The sequence below is a fragment of the Coturnix japonica genome, chromosome 5, assembly GCF_054131305.1.
Source record: "Coturnix japonica strain WE chromosome 5, WE-NBRP24, whole genome shotgun sequence".
Taxonomy (NCBI): Eukaryota; Metazoa; Chordata; class Aves; order Galliformes; family Phasianidae; genus Coturnix; species Coturnix japonica.
In genome coordinates this window covers 4,850,820-4,867,837 of record NC_140667.1, presented here as the reverse complement: position 1 = coordinate 4,867,837, position 17,018 = coordinate 4,850,820, and the positions used below count along the sequence as shown (strand labels likewise).

Genomic DNA, 17,018 nt, shown 5'->3' with positions numbered 1-17,018 from the left:
ATGACTCCTTTGCTTTTAATATCCGAATTTATCTTTGTTACGTAGGACTTCAATCAAGACATGTGAAGTTTAATTCAGTATTATTTGTCTTCATAAATAGCTAGACAAATATATATTTCCAGTTATGTTCACAGTGGATTCTTATTCCATTGCTTGGTTTTGAGGTTTTTGGGGAATTAAAAAATGTCTGTCACATGTCATATCTCATTAATATGTGGACCTTTGTTTCTTTAAATTGATAGCCTAATTCCTCAGTCTTCATTGATAAGTGTCACGATCGCTTTTGCACTCACGAAGTTAACACCAGCACTCAACTGAATGTCATCTCCTGTCAACATATTCCATGCAAAGCATACTGTGAACCAGTAAGTGACTAATGTTAAACTACAGAACTAGCAAACAAATATAATACCCATGTCCATGACAGATGCTATGGTCAATGAGTTACATATGTTATGTATGGGGGGCAGAAAGCGAGAACCTGGCTACGGTGCGGACACCAACTGTCCCTGAGCCGTCTATTTTGTGTAGTTTGATAGTATAACCAACAGTTCACCTTGGGAGGAGTAGCTAATAAATGTCTGTAGTAATGCATTTAATGGAATTATACTTAGTTTGGCATGCTTACCACCATCTTTAGTTTATTCCATCTGTAGCCTGCTTTTTTTTTTTTTTTTTACTTCTTTTTGGAGTAGTGTAACCCATAAAAGCACCATTCTAGAGTATGCTTTGAGGCATAACCAATTATCGGGTTAGTGTGTTTTCACTTATTTATCCACAATGCATCTATTGGTGCTGTCATTTTTATCTAATTTTAATATCTAGGGATATGAACAGCAACACGTAGAGGGTGAGTGTTGTGGAAAATGAGTGCAGACTAAGTGTATTATACATACATCTCACAGTTCCAGTCTCATTCTGAACGTAAATATGCTCTACATGTTACCTCTCTACCAAACTGTGCATCTGAAATGTCAGCAACCTGAAGCAAAGACAATCTACAGTATTTTGGTATGAGGGAAGCATTAATGAAATCAATTTTTCTTCTAGGCTTTTTCTGGAATGATAAGCCTGTAATATCATGGAAAAGTTTTTGTGTTGTTTATTAAGTTACTTATATGTTGATGATTATAAGCTTGAAATTTTCTCCGTTATTTAGTTTCTGTGCACTGAAGAATGTTAGAAACACCTGCACGTGAAACAATGTTACTGCCGCTATTTAGCTTTCCCTAGGCAAAATCCACGGGCGCCGATGATTTTGTTTGTATTGTTAATGTGCTTTAAGTGCTCCGGGCACTTTCTTTTTCTAGGGAAGTCCCACGAGATTCTCTCCGCTTGTGGCAAACTGCAATGTATGTAAAATTATGTATTCAAAATTGCTCTTAACCTAAAAATAATTGACTGAGAAACAATATGAAAGTCATTTTCAGAGGAGAGGAACGTTTCTCTGAGTTTCCTTCACCTCTTTCTATCACATTTTGTATTTCACTTGTAGCCCGGAGAGTTCATAAACGATCCTTACAACAACTGCACCATTTATTGAGATGTACACATCTCAAGAACCAGCTTATCTCTTCCACATCTGAAATTACATGTCCTGCATTCAAAGAGGAGAACTGCTAAACTGTAAGTAGAGATGGAAAACAAACCACCTAGGTAATGCATTAATTGCTTCAGTTTAGTTCAATCACCTAATAGAATGATATCTCATTGACTCTGATGATCATCTCCAAAGTTTCTCTGTCCCACCGGTGCGGATTTCTGCTTCACCTACAGACCCACGGAGCATGTTAAATAAGATATTTGACAGAGAGTTTATGATTCTTCCGTCAACTCTCTTGGTAGCCAAAAAACCGGTCAGAATTCAGATGAAAGTACTTGTCAATTACTTTGTGAGAGGTCGTGCCTAAAAAAGAACCACGGTTTTTTTTGAATGTCACAGAAATACAAGCTGACCGGTCAGTAGGCAGTAGTGCCATGTACTATACAAATAGAGAAAAGTCTGTGAGAAAAAAATATATATATATATTTTTTTTGGAGTGATGGTTTGATGGTTACTGTAGACTTCCTTCAAAACTTCACCTGTATTTCCACAGTCCCCTGTAAAAATTGATCGATTTCAAGTCTGTTATAGACCATGATGTTTGTTTATTCTGATAAGTGCTAGAGTTTTAGCTAGTAATTTCCTGCCATTGAATATTTGCTCTCCTCTATTATTGACCTACAAATGTCTTTAACACGGGAAAGGAAAGTAATACTATTTTTCCTGTCTTTTATTTTGTTCTTTTAGGGAACTGTTACATTCTTATGTAACGGTTGTTGCAAAACCTATAGGTATGTTGCTGTATCTGAAATAACAGCACAGAAAATGAATTTGCTTCTTCAATCAGACCATTCTATCACGCAGAGACTGATACATTTGTATTTAAACAGATGCACCTGTGCTTATGTTTGTTACTCTAAGCATTCAGCACCCAATCTGTCTGGGAGGGCTTAAACTGAAGCAGAAAGAGCTCTCGAGACCATTTTTTCATTGCCCTAGCAGAGCCAAGTGTACTGAACTTCAGGGACAAAATGGAGCTATTTCACTAAAAGCATTTTCTGATCTTTCCCTTCAGGCGTACCTCTGGATAGCACCACACCATGCTCTGTCCGTGAGAGAAAAGACTTTATTATCTATAAGAACTGCCGTTCTCTGAAGAGAGTTGTCCTGACTGAATGTGAAGGAACACGTGCAACTTCTTCTCTGTAAGTAAACTGACCGGATGCTGAGATTTGAATTCTGCCACTGACCTTGTTTATGTAAAAGGAACAAAAAAATTGATGGACTACAGAGTAGCAGAAGACTTAAAACTACCAGCTCCCAAACTCCTAGGCACAAAATCATTAAATCTCTGACTCAGAAATTGGTTCAGTTTAACACAAAGCAGAAAAGGGTAGTGTATTGCATTGGAATTAAAACAGCTATGGCAAGTTCTGTCTGTGTTAAGAGATGACTCGTCTTTCATTTATGTCAGACTGTCTTGGATAGAAGTCACTGTAAGAGAATATGAATTATTTCCTTTAACATGAATGAGACCCGAGAGAAACCGATCTTGATGTTCATAAGCTGACGAGCTGCCTCTCAGCAGTTAGCATATGAACTTAAACATTGACATATAGAATGAAATAGATACATATGTTTTAATGAAAGTTTCAAATACGCACAACTTTTATAAGGTAAAGATGTGAGAAAACAAATGCCTTAGTAGTAGTGTAGGTAGAGTGATTTCATTGTGTTACACCCTGAAAATCTACAAGAAAGTGGCTAGTGTGACACATGATAACGGGCTATTAGAGCACATTAGAATAATATAATTCTAAATCCCCAAATTGTCACTTGCTGGCTGTTGCTGCATATTCCGTTGGGCACCTTACATGAAAGAAAACCGGCCTTTACTCTGAGATTGAACCCCAGTTAACCGGAGGGGTTTACTAGCATTTTCAAATACCTCATAGTCTTAGAGTCTTGCTGGAGCTGCCTGTGCCTGCAAGCATAAGAAAAAGATGGCTCTTGATGCAGTTTATGGGCCGATACTGACAGATTCTGCATGTTAGCATTGGTATTTAGGAAGGTGATGTACAGAGTGCTGCAAAAAAGTCCCTATTGTGAGATAGCAACAGAATGAGCTGCAGGTTCTTGTTTCTGTTAACGCTGCTTGTTTCGGAATACACCCTAGGATTCATCTGATACAACTGTAGCTCTTGTAGCCGATAGGTCTGATGTTATTGTAAGTGGCATTGTAGACACAAGGCTCTGTAGTTTTCTTTCTCAGCTCAGGGCTGCATTTGCCCTTAGTCGTTTGATCCGGCATGTTTAACACCTGTCTGTGCTGGGATGATGAGAGGAATATTAGGAAACTGAACTCCTAGAACTCACTGCATTTCTTCAATAGGACCTACACTTAATATTTTTTAGTAGAAAAATATTTTTTTACAAGAAAAAACCATGGCACTGCAGGGTGTAACGGTCCCTCCTGTAATGGGCAAACTCCTTCTAGTTACAGGAGTTAGAAGATCCTGTGTAAACAGTATCCCTGCAGATTTTGGTTTTGCCACTGCAGGGCAGTGTAAGGCTACGAATATAAAATGATTTCAGAGGCATTATAAAGCCTGCTGCCTACAACAGGGAGTTTGTATTTTATCAGGTGAAGAGTTTTACTTCTGAAAATAGCAGATGCTGATATTTCAACACTAGACTTGTACACTTTTAGTAAGCATTAAAATAAATTCTTCTGGTAGGAATTTATACATATGCACAACACGGTGATATAAAAACCTGCATTATCAACAAAACAGCATGTGACTTAGCTACCGCTGGCTGGAAACCTATATCTGAGAATGGCTGTTGTCCTATTTTCTCCTGCAGTAAGTACCATTATTCCTTAAGATGCTCTTTTGAAATTTTTCACTGAGAGGGCTTTGAGGCCCAGGCCCAGGCTGCCCAGAGAAGCTGTGGATGCCCCATCCCTGGAGGCGCTCGCAGCCAGGCATCCAGGGGTCCCGGGCAGCCCGATCGGGTGATCAGCAGCCGTGCCTATGCAGGGAGTTGGAACTGGGTGCTCTTTGAGGTCCCTTCCAACACAAGCCATTTTGGCATTCTATGACTCTGTGATTTTTAATTCCTTGAACTATTCCGGTTTTTATAAATGAGTCACAATCAGAAGAAATAGCCTCTCTTCTTTCCTCCCCGATACATTTTGTAGAGCAAGAGTAAGTGCTTTAAGTTCTCCAAAGATAATGTTCAGCGAAATATCAGTGTGTGATCGATCGAATGCTGAATTTGTATTACAGTCAACCTATCTGGAAGTTCTGCTGCCAAATCTTGCGTCAGCAATTGCATACCTCACCCAGCTTCCCATTTACATAGTAACCAGCAAGGTGGCTAACAATAAAGAAAAGCTCAGCTAATGTCAAATACGGGTAAAGCTATGTGAAGTAAATTAGTTTTGCATATGCAAAATACCAGGAAATAGAATTACCACCAACTTTGTGCATAACATTTCAGCAGTTGTTAGGTGTTTTAAAGAGATTTGATCCCTTTAACAGATTTTTTAAATATACACCTGTTTTTAAAGTTTACTATCCCCTTTACTGCCCGCCGTTGTCGGAGGAAACGTAGCACTTCCATCAGAAGGATGCTCTGGTCACTTAATATATGAAAAATGAATGTTAAGTGTTAATAATAAAGCAATAGAAAAAAATGTTAAAGATTGAATCTGAAGTTAGCCGTTGCTATATAGATTCCTTTTTTTTTTTTTTTTTCCCCTGTATCACAACATTTGTTCATGAATTGTCTGCCCTGCTTTAAATATTTCAACAGATTCCTGAAGGTGGCTTGAAGAACTGCGTATCCCAAATATCTCAACCTAGAAGCCAGTCTCTCTGATAGCTACGAGATATTTTGAGACTTCAGGTTATAAAGTGCCAAAGGGAATGAGAAGCAGGGGGTCTGGCAGGTGACTGCGTCTAAGTCAGATAACAGACTAATGCCAGGAAATGAAGCGCTGGAAATCACTGCCGACGGTGACTGGAGTTTCTCACCATGTCGTCGAACGTGTGAGAAATAGCACAGGTCAGCAAAGTGACAAGGGACTATCGCATCAAGGATGGACGTGTACGATCTGCTCACCGCTGTCCAGTAGCGCACCGCTGTGCTGCGCAGCGCTCGAATGCCACTCCGGTGACTTTCCAGTGAAGAGCAAACAGTATATTTAATGTGTTAATTATGTTGCCTGCATAATTAACAGATATTTATATAATGAAATAATACGATATATATATTGTATACATGTATATATGAAGACAGGTTTTAATTACAACTGCAATGTATTTTGTTTTTGTATTGTACTGACAACTTCAGCTCTACTGAGGTGTAACAAGCGTGATGCCTCGTCAACATTACCCCATCTCGCCTTCCTTGCAATTGGATCCTTTACATTGAATTCTTATTCTTTTTCTGTTTTATTATTGTTTTGGTTGTTTTTTTTTTTTTGTTGTTGTTGGTTTGTCGTGATTCTGTTCTTTTTTTAATGTAGTTTTGTTTTGTGTGTGTGTGTAAATTTTATATATACTGAAGTTAAGGTTGTTTTTGTATAAACATTTAAACTTTAAGAAGGAATAAAAGAAAAGCTAATTTTGTTTCTTAAACTCTCTCTTCTAAAACATGCTGTAGAAAGAAATTTGTGTTAAATAAAACAGTTAGCTGTTAAATGCAAACGCGTGTCTGTTTTCATGGGGAGGGGAGAAAGCCCTGCTGAAAACGTATCTGAAATCCCACTCGCTGAGAGCATCCGGCGTTCGCAATCCGTTTCCCGTTTTCCTGTGTCGGGTTGAAGTTTGGGCACTACCGAATCAGCACGAGTCCTGTTTTACTGACATTGTCAGTTTCTGGGGGGAAATACACGCACGCCCCGCGTGGCGGCTGTGGAACAAAGATGCCGTCTCCGTACCGCTGGGATATTCACTTGTTACGCACGAGCAGCATCGTCCATCACACTCACTTCAGGCTGTAGCTTTTTTCCTGCTTAATTGTTGCATAAGTACAGATCTAGAGAACTCAAAACGTTACGGTCTTGCTTAAGCTTCATGCAGATGTAACTGATATTTTACTATAATATGTCCCAAATTGTCTTTCCTAAGCTCCGAGTAAGAAATAAATTACACAGCAGCTCTGGAAGAACACTCTATCAGCACATCTGTGACGTGAGGGAGCAGTTATCTCAGTATTTCACGTGCCTCACCATAGCGTTCTTTTGGCTACCGCATAACACTTGATCCAAGCATTCCTAAAGTAGTGGGCGGAAACAAATTAAAAAGACGAGGTAGTGAGAGAGAAACTTTACCGGAGCGAGAGAGCGCGGCCCCGGCCAGGGAGGTTGTGGATGCTCCGTCCTTGGAGGTGTTCAAGACCAGGTTGGACGGGGCCCTGGGCAACCTGATCTAGTAAAGGTGTATGTTTGGTGGCCCTGCCAGGCAGGGGGTTGGAACTACATGATCCTTCTCAGCCGAGTTCCCAAAGCGCGGATCGCTCAAGCCGGGCGGGGCGCGGAAGCCGTACGCCTGCTCCCACTTCGTCCACCTCCGCCGAGCACCCCCGTTCGCTCAGGCCGTTCGTTTAGAGCTGTGACAGAGCGCTCTGACGGCACTGCTTTATACAGTATATTAACTCACAAGTCCCACCCTGAAACGTAGCCGAGCAGACGGCCGGTTTGATCTAAGTAACAGGTAGTTCGGCAATAGCTTTGCAACGTATGGCGCGCCCTCAGCGGGATCCGACGTAAAATATACGTGTGACAGCGTGCAATAAAAACATTCACAGTTCTACCGTCGTAAGAACTGAAAATGAGCGGAGTCCAACTTTCAGGAGTTTAAATTAAGAACGAAATGTCACGAAAAGTGAATTTGATGACAGAAGTCTGTACAGAGTCCATGTGTCTTTAACTGGAGATAGCTGACATGTCACCACAAGCATTGCAGTTGGTGTTTGTGACACACGAACGTAATCCCAAGCGACACCGTACGGAACAGCTCGCAAAGCTGCGCTTCAGATTGTACCTGACAGGAATTTTCTCCGGCACATCACCGACCCACCGGGGAATCCGTCACATCCCCGCTCCCATGTTTCCACTGCTGCCTTCAGCCACATTTTCTGTGTCAGATACCAAGTATTTACTGTTTCAACAAATCTTTGTTTATTTTCTTTTTTCTTTTTTCTTTTTCAAGTGCAGTTCAAATCCTTAGATCAGATCTGCAGTCCGCGTGTCGAGCTGTCAATTCCCCCGGCCGGCGCTAACGAGGGAACTACCGCCAGGTGCCGCGGGGCCGCGGCCGCCCGGGCTCAGCTGCGCCTCGTTGGCGGCCGGGGGCGGGTTCCGGCCCGAGTGGCTCTTAAGCTCCTCCCGAGGCCGCAGGGAGCCATCAGACGGCTCCGGGATCTCATAGAGTGCGGACGTCGGCGTGGGCTCCGCTCCTTCGTCAGGTTTGGGCTCTGCTGGAGCTGCGGAGCACCGCGATGGGCTGCTTTTGGAACGGGTCCTTGGGTTTGGGATTTTTCTTGTAACGTTCTCTTTGTGTTGTGCCGTTTTGTTTCAGGTTGCGGTGGGACGTTTCCCGGTGAAGATGAACCCGATCCGGTGAGCCGTTCAGGTAGGAACGGGACCGCGGACGCGGCGAGCTCCGGGGAGCCGTTCGGGGCCGTCCGCCCGCAGCGGGAGGCCGCCGGGCTCTCGCCGCGCTCCGTCCGGGGTCGGCGCGGAGCTCCCCCGGCTTCTCGGAGCCGGGTTAACGTCGTCGCCCGGCTGCCGCCGCGTTTTCGGCGCGGGCCGCCGCTCCGTTCTCCGAGTCGTAGCGGGGTCCCGGGGCGCTTTCAGCCCCCTCCGGGCTTTTTATCGAGGGCTTCGGGTTCTCTCGATGTCATCGGTAGGAGCGAGCGGGACGGGGCCGTATTGTTCCAGCCTCGGGGCGGCTGGGAAGGCGAGGGTGCAGCAACGCAAAGCGCTGCTGAAACAAGTTTTGTTCTCTTTCAGGCCGAGCATCTCGTCAGCCCGAAGCGGCGAGCGTTCAGAAGCCGCTAGGTAAGCTCTTTGTTCTGGGGTTTCTTGTCAGGCCGCCTTTCGGCCTTTTTAGTTTCACTCCCTGCCCTTTATTTGTGTCTTCAGGAGCGCGATCTCTTTCCCATCAGGGAGACGCGGCGGCACGGCTCGCACGACCGGACCGCCGTTGAGGATCACGGTGTTCTTTTCCGGAACTCCTTGAGCTCTGCCTAAGGATGAAGGAAGAAGTAGGGGAGCCCCGGGGCGCCTCACCCCAGTCGAGGCGCTGCCGGAGCTCGTATTCCCGGTCTAGGAAGGGCTCGCGGGCGATACGGTGAAGTTCGGGATTAGACCGGGAAGACGTAAGGCAGTAAGTATCTTCTACTGGAGCACCACATCCAAAGGGCTTCCGAACAGATCCCAGGGCGTGGAGTCAACCACCTCCCTTGGGAGCCTATTCCAGCGTTGAACTGTCCTTTGTGTAAAGTAGCTGTTTTTTGTCTTTCAGCCTAAAGGTACCTCGTGGCAAGCGGAGGTCTTTTTTTGGGAGGTCTTTTTTTGTCATCTCGTCACCAGTGAGAAGAGACTAGTCAGTAGCCCTGCCCTCACGGTAAGCACCTCAGAGATAGCAGAAGAGAGCAATAAAGTATCCCCTTAGCGTCTTTTTCCCTGGATCGTAATGGGCTAAGCCCAGGCGTGCCGAGGAAGCCGGCAGAAGAGAGCGTGGAAGAGCTTCGCGTCCCGTCGTTTTCGGTCTTTGTTCCAGGCCAGGCGGGCGAGGACGGAAGGACAGCGCGAGTGAGAGCAGCCTTCAGGGAGGGCGAGAAGGACAGGCGGCGTGACAGCGGCCGGTAGGCGTCCCCTTCCTTTGGCGGCACGGTGTCGGGACGGCACGTTCCGGATGTCACGTTTTGCTGCTTTTATTCCAGGCTGAGCGCTGCAGCGGAGCATTGGGCAGCGAGGACGAGCGAGCCCCGCGGCCCGGCTGTGGCAGCATCCCCTCAGCAGCAGTTTGAGGAGCAGAGTCGGCACGGTCTGGATGCGTCTGCGTGGAGTCAGGTGAGTGTCTTTGAGTAGTTCGGGGTGTGTTGCCTTTGGCTGTCCGGGGATTATGTGGTTTGGTGTTTTGGTTTTTTTTGGAGCGTGATGGTTTGGCTTTAAGTTGGTTTTATTTTAAGTTAGTGTAGTTGGTTTCTGTAGTTGGTTTTTTAGTAATGTGTTGGTTTTTGGTAGCTGGTTTCTTAAAGCTCTTTTTTGTGGTTGTTTTTAGTTTTTTAGTAAGTTGTTGGTTTTTTAGTAGTTGGTTTTTTAATTTGTTGGTTTTTGTTAGCAATTGGTTTTCTGTAGTAGGTTTTTTTAGTAAGTTTGTTTTGTAGTTTCGGTTTTTTAAATTAAGTTCTTGGTGGTTTTGTAGTTGGCTTTTGGTTCTTGGTGGTTTTGTAGTTGGCTTTTGGTTCTTGGTGGTTTTGTAGTTGGCTTTTGGTTCTTGGTGGTTTTGTAGTTGGCTTTTGGTTCTTGGTGGTTTTGTAGTTGGCTTTTGGTTCTTGGTGGTTTTGTAGTTGGCTTTTGGTTCTTGGTGGTTTTGTAGTTGGCTTTTGGTTCTTGGTGGTTTTGTAGTTGGCTTTTGGTTCTTGGTGGTTTTGTAGTTGGCTTTTGGTTCTTGGTGGTTTTGTAGTTGGCTTTTGGTTCTTGGTGGTTTTGTAGTTGGCTTTTGGTTCTTGGTGGTTTTGTAGTTGGCTTTTGGTTCTTGGTGGTTTTGTAGTTGGCTTTTGGTTCTTGGTGGTTTTGTAGTTGGCTTTTGGTTCTTGGTGGTTTTGTAGTTGGCTTTTGGTTCTTGGTGGTTTTGTAGTTGGCTTTTGGTTCTTGGTGGTTTTGTAGTTGGCTTTTGGTTCTTGGTGGTTTTGTAGTTGGCTTTTGGTTCTTGGTGGTTTTGTAGTTGGCTTTTGGTTCTTGGTGGTTTTGTAGTTGGCTTTTGGTTCTTGGTGGTTTTGTAGTTGGCTTTTGGTTCTTGGTGGTTTTTCTTTGTTTTAGGTTTTTCTTGGTTTTTTTGTGACTTTTTATAGTTTGTTTTTTTATAAAGTTGTTTAAGTTTTTTTTGAAATTTATTTTCTAAGTTTTTCTTGTTTTTTTTCTGGGGGAGAACACAACTCAGGCTGAGTCTAGACTCAGCCTGAGTTGTGTTCTCCCCCTTGTAATGGTGCTGGAGGCCGGATTTTGCACTATCTCTAAAGAGATATATTTTTTTTTTTTGGCGGGAGGGTGGGCATGTCAGTTGCATTTTTTTGGGGGCCCTGCTTGGGGGCCCCTCCCCTGCCCCCTTGGGGCCCCTCCCTCGGCCCTCCCCCCCGGGACCCCTCCCCTTGCCCCCTTGGGGCCCCTCCCTCGGCCCTCCCCTGCCCCCCTGGGGCCCCTCCCCTGCCCCCTTAGCCCTCCCTTGCCCTCCCCTGCCCCCTTAGCCCCTCCCTCGGCCCTCCCCTGCCCCCTTTGAGACTCTCTCCGCCCCCCTGAGTGTGGTGGGAGGCTAAGTCCCCCTGTCCCCCTTGGGGCTCCTCCTGAGTGGGGCTGTGATGGGGTAAGCCCATCCGTGGTGAAGGGGTCTTCCGTGGGACTTGGAGTGGCTCCTGGGTGGTAATGACTCCTTGGTGGTGGTGGTCTTGGTCCTGCAGGAATGAGCTGGAGAGAGAAGCTGGGTTCTGTATCCTGCTGAAGAAGATGACTTTATTACAAGCATCAGGTAAGATCTCTTTGGAATGGCTCTGGCCTTATACCTTAGGGGGTACAGGGAATTTCCTGGTTACTAAGGTTTGGGGAAGTGGCTGGAGGTGAGCTAGACTGAGCTGCTCGCCGCATATGTTGGTCCTGTGTGTGCTATGGGTGGTTTTCACTATCAACACTCTAAGTAGGCTGAGTGATTATGAAGGAGGGAAGCTGCTATTATGCTCTCTAGGGCTTTATTGTCATTTCTTCTTGGCAAGAAAAAACATAACCAAATGGGGAAACAAATGGAAATGCTGGTGAAAGCTGTTCTGAGAGCTCTCTGAGGACAACTGATTTATATATATATATATATAAAAAAATAAGCTATTTCTTTGGGCAGATACAGTACACTCTACTTGGTATGTAAGAGTGTGCCACCTGTACAATGTGCCCAATTGCTAGATGGGGGACTTAAAAAGATCTGGATTTAAATAGTGAAAAGCTAGCTCTCCCTCAATTGCTTGTCTCCTGCTTCATCTTCTCACTAGAGCAAAACTGTGAAGGATGCCTTCAGGATAAAATTCTATTATTATTTCAATGCCTACCTCTAAAATACTGGTAACTAAGCTGATTTCTGTGGTTTGATAAGTGAGTGATAATTCCTTTTTGCAGAATTATTGGCTCCTGAAGGCTCTTTGGGATTATTTCTGATGTGAGCGCTACTGTTCTGCGTTGCCTGTGGCATCTGAGATGCCTGAGACTATCTGCCCTGTAGGGGAAGGGCTAGGCTTAGCTCGCTTGAGGGTTTGTGGTGGAGTGGATACCTGTCTGTCTCTAACTTAAAACAGTAATTCCTTACATACCTCACAAAGATGTGGGTGTGCGGTCTCTTTCTGTGTGTTGGCCTCGCTCGTTTGCCGCTGAAGGTTTTCATCTTGGGGAATGTGAAGAGGAAGAGGGATGATCCCTGAAGGGATTGGCTCTTTGGCACTGCATGCTCTGTAAAAGACAAAGTGAGACTTCAATCAATAACAAATGTTTTTACAAGTTACCTATGGCATAGATACTGTGCATCACACTTGCTTTGTGCAGTGTCATGGCTGACTGTGTTGCCAGTGTTTGTGTTGTTGTAGCTGTATTTCTAGATAGAATTGTTTCTTGAGCTCAGTATGGCTCAGTGACTGCCTTGTTTTACAATAAATAAAGGAAAAAAAAACCAAACTTGTTTTATTTTTTTGTTTAAGAAAGAGCTCACTGAGAACAATCTCTGCTTTCTCACTAGGTAAACTGAGCTAGTGCATCAATGCGTGACCCTTTAAGTCCAACATTGAAGTTAGTGCCAGTGAACCTTTGTCACATGCTGAGAGTTAACTTTAACTATACAAACTTAACTATAGAAATGCATCATGCTCTGCATTGTGTGCTTTAACAAAAGTAAGAGAACTGCACTGTGGTTCTGCCATACATGAATATACTACACACAAGCATTTCTATCTCTATGAGAGTATGCAATTATTAATTGGTTTCACTTGCAATTAGTTAAGGATCTATTGGTGCTGCCACTAAAGTGAAACTTGTGGGTAATTCAAGGGAGAAATTTAAGGAAGCAGCATCATATGTAACTGAAACACTAGTGACTAAACTGCAGCACAGTTTTGATGGGTTACAGGGTAATTTTACTCACTAATTCCTTATTATGGTGGTAGGCAATTGTGGTGTTGCTCTCTGAGATAAACAGAATGGGGTGCTATTTTAAATAGGGATGTCTAAAATGTATATTACTGAGAGAAACTTTATGGATAAGCAAATCCACTAATTAAATGTCTTTTTGTTTATAGAAAGCCAACCTGGTTGGAATGGACATGCGACTCCTACATCTACGTGAGATTGCCCTGACTTCAACTGTTCAAGATGAGAGCTGCATCCAAGCGCTTTGTGAAGTGGGTCAGCCCTGGGCTGTGACTGCTGCCTCAAGGAAGCCTGTTCTGATATCTCAGCCTTCCTTAGAGTGAGCTTTTACTTCATCTCCAGCCTGTGCTTCTTCTGACCTAACAAACAGAAAAGCTGCCTGGGAAAAGAAGCTGAGCCCACCTTGCAAGTGCTCCCTTTCAGCTAAGTTGAATGGAAGGAATCTGAGCCCTTCTTTGGACGCTGCCTGAGAGCATTATTGTTGTCTTTTAATTATGTTCTGTTAATATAACAGCCCTTTATTGACTTAATGTATTAGACAGCTGAGGTTAATGGATGTACTGTTGTATTGTTCTAATAGTGGAATGGAATAAAACCTGTTGAATTACCCTGAACTTGAACAGTTTTACAATCTGTATCATTTCACTGATCACATTTTCTACATACTAACAATATTATTATGCATAACGGCTGAACAACAACTTTGTGTTGCAGCTATACAAGCCAAAAACTGCCAAAAAAAGAAAAACAACAACAAAACAAACACACACACACAAAAAAAACCCACTGAAACACCACCTTTCACACTCCACTGGGGGGTCATAATATATTTCTTGAGTGCCTGCATTCATAGAAACCGGTCCTTGCACTGTCTTCCCTTCCAAACAGAGCTACCTGCTCTCCCTATCCAGTCACTTTAACTAGAGGGCCAGACTGTACAATTGTATCCCTCAGCCAGCAAAGACAAAAAAGGACTTCCTTTCTGTTTTTTAATTTTATGATAAATCAGAAACAAAAGCCCTCATCCCTTAGTGCACAGGAGCTAAGCAAGAACAAATGGCATTAGACTGTGAACAGCTTTAAAAATCTAACCTAACTTTTGTCCTATAATTGTATATGTGGAGTAATAAACCTTCACCAGCCAGTGAGGAAAAAAAACCTTTTCCACTATCTATGCTCACCTGTGGTAATTACATCCACACTAATCTCCCTTCCACACCAATCTGGGTTACTGAGCAGAGAAGTAAAGCCTTTACCCCCATACCTATGCAATTAATGTCAAACTAAGGGGATTTTTTTTTCTTGAAAATTAGAAGGGAAAAAAAAACAACAACAACAAAAAAAAAAAAAAAACAAAAAAAAAACCACATTACAAGGACAATAGGAAGTCTTAAACTACTTTACCTGCATTAGGCTTCCTCTGCACTTTGTAGGTTCTTAAGGACTCAATGCACAAAAAAAAAAAAAAAAAAAAAAAAAGAAAGCCAGCAGAAGAAGGAGAAAAAAAGTAAGGGAGGAGCAATGCTTTAGAATTCATCTTTGTAACTGCACCGGTCTGCTGCAGAGAACATGACCCTAGAAGAAGAATGCTCATCTGTCTCCAAAGATTATATAGGCACACACAGTAACTCTGCAGAGGAGGAATCTCCCAAAAGAGATCCTTCCTCGGTGGGGGTCAGCCTTTCAATGAGGCTTAAGAGAGGCAGAGCTGAATCCAGCTGAATTCAGCTTGGCTGAATCCTCTTCACCTGCGCCCCCGAGCCTGACCCCATCTCTTCTTCCAGGTGCTCTCTGGCTGGTTGGGGCCCTGACTCAGCAGTTCCCTTACAGTCATGCAAATGTTACTGCTTACAGTATAAGCTATTTAGACTGAGACACACTGTCCTTTTTAATTTTATTAGATGTGGCCCAGACTTTCCAGGTCACCAGTCTCAAGACTTCCCAAAATAGCACCATCAGTCACAGAGTGCTGTTTTATGTTTAGTCACACTAAAGCAATATGTTAACCTCTGTCAAGTCATTTTGAAGGTGTATGTAATTTATTTTGTTCCTAGCTGAGGCATTAAAATAAAACCTCTTCACTAATCTTCATTCAAGTCTTACTTTGGTTTTCCTGTCTTTTTTCTTTTTCTTTTTATTTTTTTTGGCTTATTTTGTATGTGTGTGTGTTTTGTTCTGGCTCTTTCCCACCCCCCACCCCTTTTTTTATTTTTTATTTTTATTTTTTTTTAATAATAAACTTTTATGGTTTTTATAAGATGTTGAAATTGTCTTGTTTGCAGACATCAGATAGAACTGCTTCCCTGAGGGAAGATAAATTGCTTATCCTTCTCGAACAATACAATAATGCAACAATAGTAATGTACAGCTGGAAATAGTACAAGAATGGTGGAAAAGGATAGCCAGAGATTATAGAAAAAAACTCACCAAGTCAGAGGCCTTCGGTCTAGATGGAAAATGTTGAAGCTCGTCACACAAACACCACGAAGGAGCCATCTCCAAAAGAGATGCTGCCTTAGTGGTGGTCAGCCCTTAAATGAAATCTAGGACAGGTGGAGTCGAGCTGAATTGCCTCCACCCACGTTCCCACAGCTGACCCGACAATTGCCTCGGGTGCTTAATCACAGGTTCGGTCTGTGATTACCAGTTTTCTATGCACTTCTCAATAAGTTTCCCCAAACATGAAATCCCATAAACTTGTCTAGCTTTGCAAAAGCACGCAAGAATGGGTCAAACAAATTCATAGATAGAAAACCTATTTCACCAGTTGATACTGCCTCTCCTAACAAAAAAGTTGAGGGAACCGGGTTAATTTATTTCAGAGGAAAAAAGGCCTCATTGCAGGCTTCTAGCACTTGCGAGGAGATCATGAACACGAGAGGGACTTGCCTTTTATGTGGTCTGTGTGTGTGTAATGCTACGTGATACAAAGCACAGCAGTAAGAGCGGCACAACAAAGTCCTGGGCTGCAACAAACGACAGCGAGCCCAAACGCGGGAGCTGCCACAGATGCAGATGCAAAGAAAAAAAGCCGCTTACCTTCAGAAAACCTCTACAGAACCACGATCACAAGTAAGATGCTCTCACCTCCACCGCCGACCCTAAAATGAGCTCTGCGAGGCGGTGGATCCTGGCTCCACCCCTTCCCGTCACTAATCTGTATTGCGTACACCTGAGCTGCCCTGGGTTGGCCCTGCCTTCCCACCAGGTGTTCAATCACGGCTTCCAGCTGAGCCTTTCTTTTTTTTAATTTTTTTTTTTTTTTAAACAAACACAATGTATAATGGCACACACACTGTAAGCCGTTCCTAAGTGAAGAGAGAAGCACTGATGTGGTGTCACGGAGTTCTCTCTACACCTCGCTCCGTGACAGCGGGAACAAACGCAGGGAGACAAGGAACAAAGGCACCTCCCTTCTCGAACTGCGCGGTGCGGCCCGGACACGTGCGAGCCGGGAGAGGGGAAGGGAATGATCTGAGAGCGAACGGCGGTTTAATAAACCCAATATCACTAAACAATAACGAGAGAGTTTCAACAAGGACACAACCGAGTCCCAGTCTCACCGGCGGGATGTCGGAGAAGGAAAGTTCCGACCGCGCCGACTCCTCGCGGGGAACCGGGCGAAAAAAAACCCCCTCCCAGTCCCGACCTCCCCCCCGGTGCTCCCTCCCCCCGTCCCCAATTAAGGCGGTCAGCAGAAAAGAGAAAAAAATACGTGTCCCCTTAATTCCCATTATCCCACACGGTGCTCTGATGTGGAATAGCAACATCAACCAAATTACAAAACCGTAACGTGTAGTTTTTGATCTGGAGCGCCCTTGAAAACACTTCTCTTTCAGCTTAGGAAAACTATCCATTGTACAAGTGGTGTGTCGTTACCTCTGATGATCACGTCGCTGCATTCACGTACTGTTTAATACTCTTCTTGTCACTAATGCTCTCACAAACAAGTAATAAAATACAGAGCGCTTACTTGCCTTGAAGTTAAACACCGCAAATGCTAGGATATACCTACACGAGGGATTTAATATCGCATAGGTCACGTTACTGATGCGCAGC

The 17,018-nt window shown here is 43.9% G+C and overlaps 3 long non-coding RNA genes across 18 annotated transcripts in view; 2 read left to right on the top strand and 1 right to left on the bottom strand.

The window, feature by feature from the left end:
- The window catches only part of LOC146760616 (uncharacterized), a 95,914-nt gene extending 82,335 nt beyond the window's left edge, over positions 1-13,579 (top strand). For 2 of the 15 annotated variants that reach the window (XR_014946917.1, XR_014946918.1), the window contains exons 6-10: positions 9,124-9,424; positions 9,503-9,632; positions 11,240-11,307; positions 11,943-12,283; positions 13,109-13,579. This is a non-coding gene — a long non-coding RNA (uncharacterized LOC146760616). Of the gene's footprint in view, positions 1-7,915; positions 8,021-8,133; positions 8,616-8,699; positions 8,944-9,081; positions 9,425-9,502; positions 9,633-11,239; positions 11,308-11,942; positions 12,284-13,108 lie in introns of those variants that run through there. The other 13 variants (XR_014946916.1, XR_014946909.1, XR_014946922.1 and 10 more) reach the window with 13 other exon arrangements.
- Positions 60-6,449, top strand: LOC107314313 (uncharacterized). Its single transcript, XR_001555328.3, has 3 exons — positions 60-1,626; positions 2,619-2,748; positions 5,363-6,449. It is a non-coding gene; the product is annotated as an uncharacterized LOC107314313 (long non-coding RNA).
- Positions 11,047-16,182, bottom strand: LOC146760615 (uncharacterized). 2 transcript variants are annotated; one of them, XR_014946933.1, is made up of 3 exons: positions 15,999-16,182; positions 12,134-12,269; positions 11,047-11,273 (listed from the first exon to the last, which is right to left on the bottom strand). It is a non-coding gene; the product is annotated as an uncharacterized LOC146760615 (long non-coding RNA). The 2 variants fall into 2 exon arrangements; XR_014946934.1 differs by having other exon boundaries at positions 11,047-11,246.
- Between the last annotated feature and the right edge of the window lie 836 nt (positions 16,183-17,018).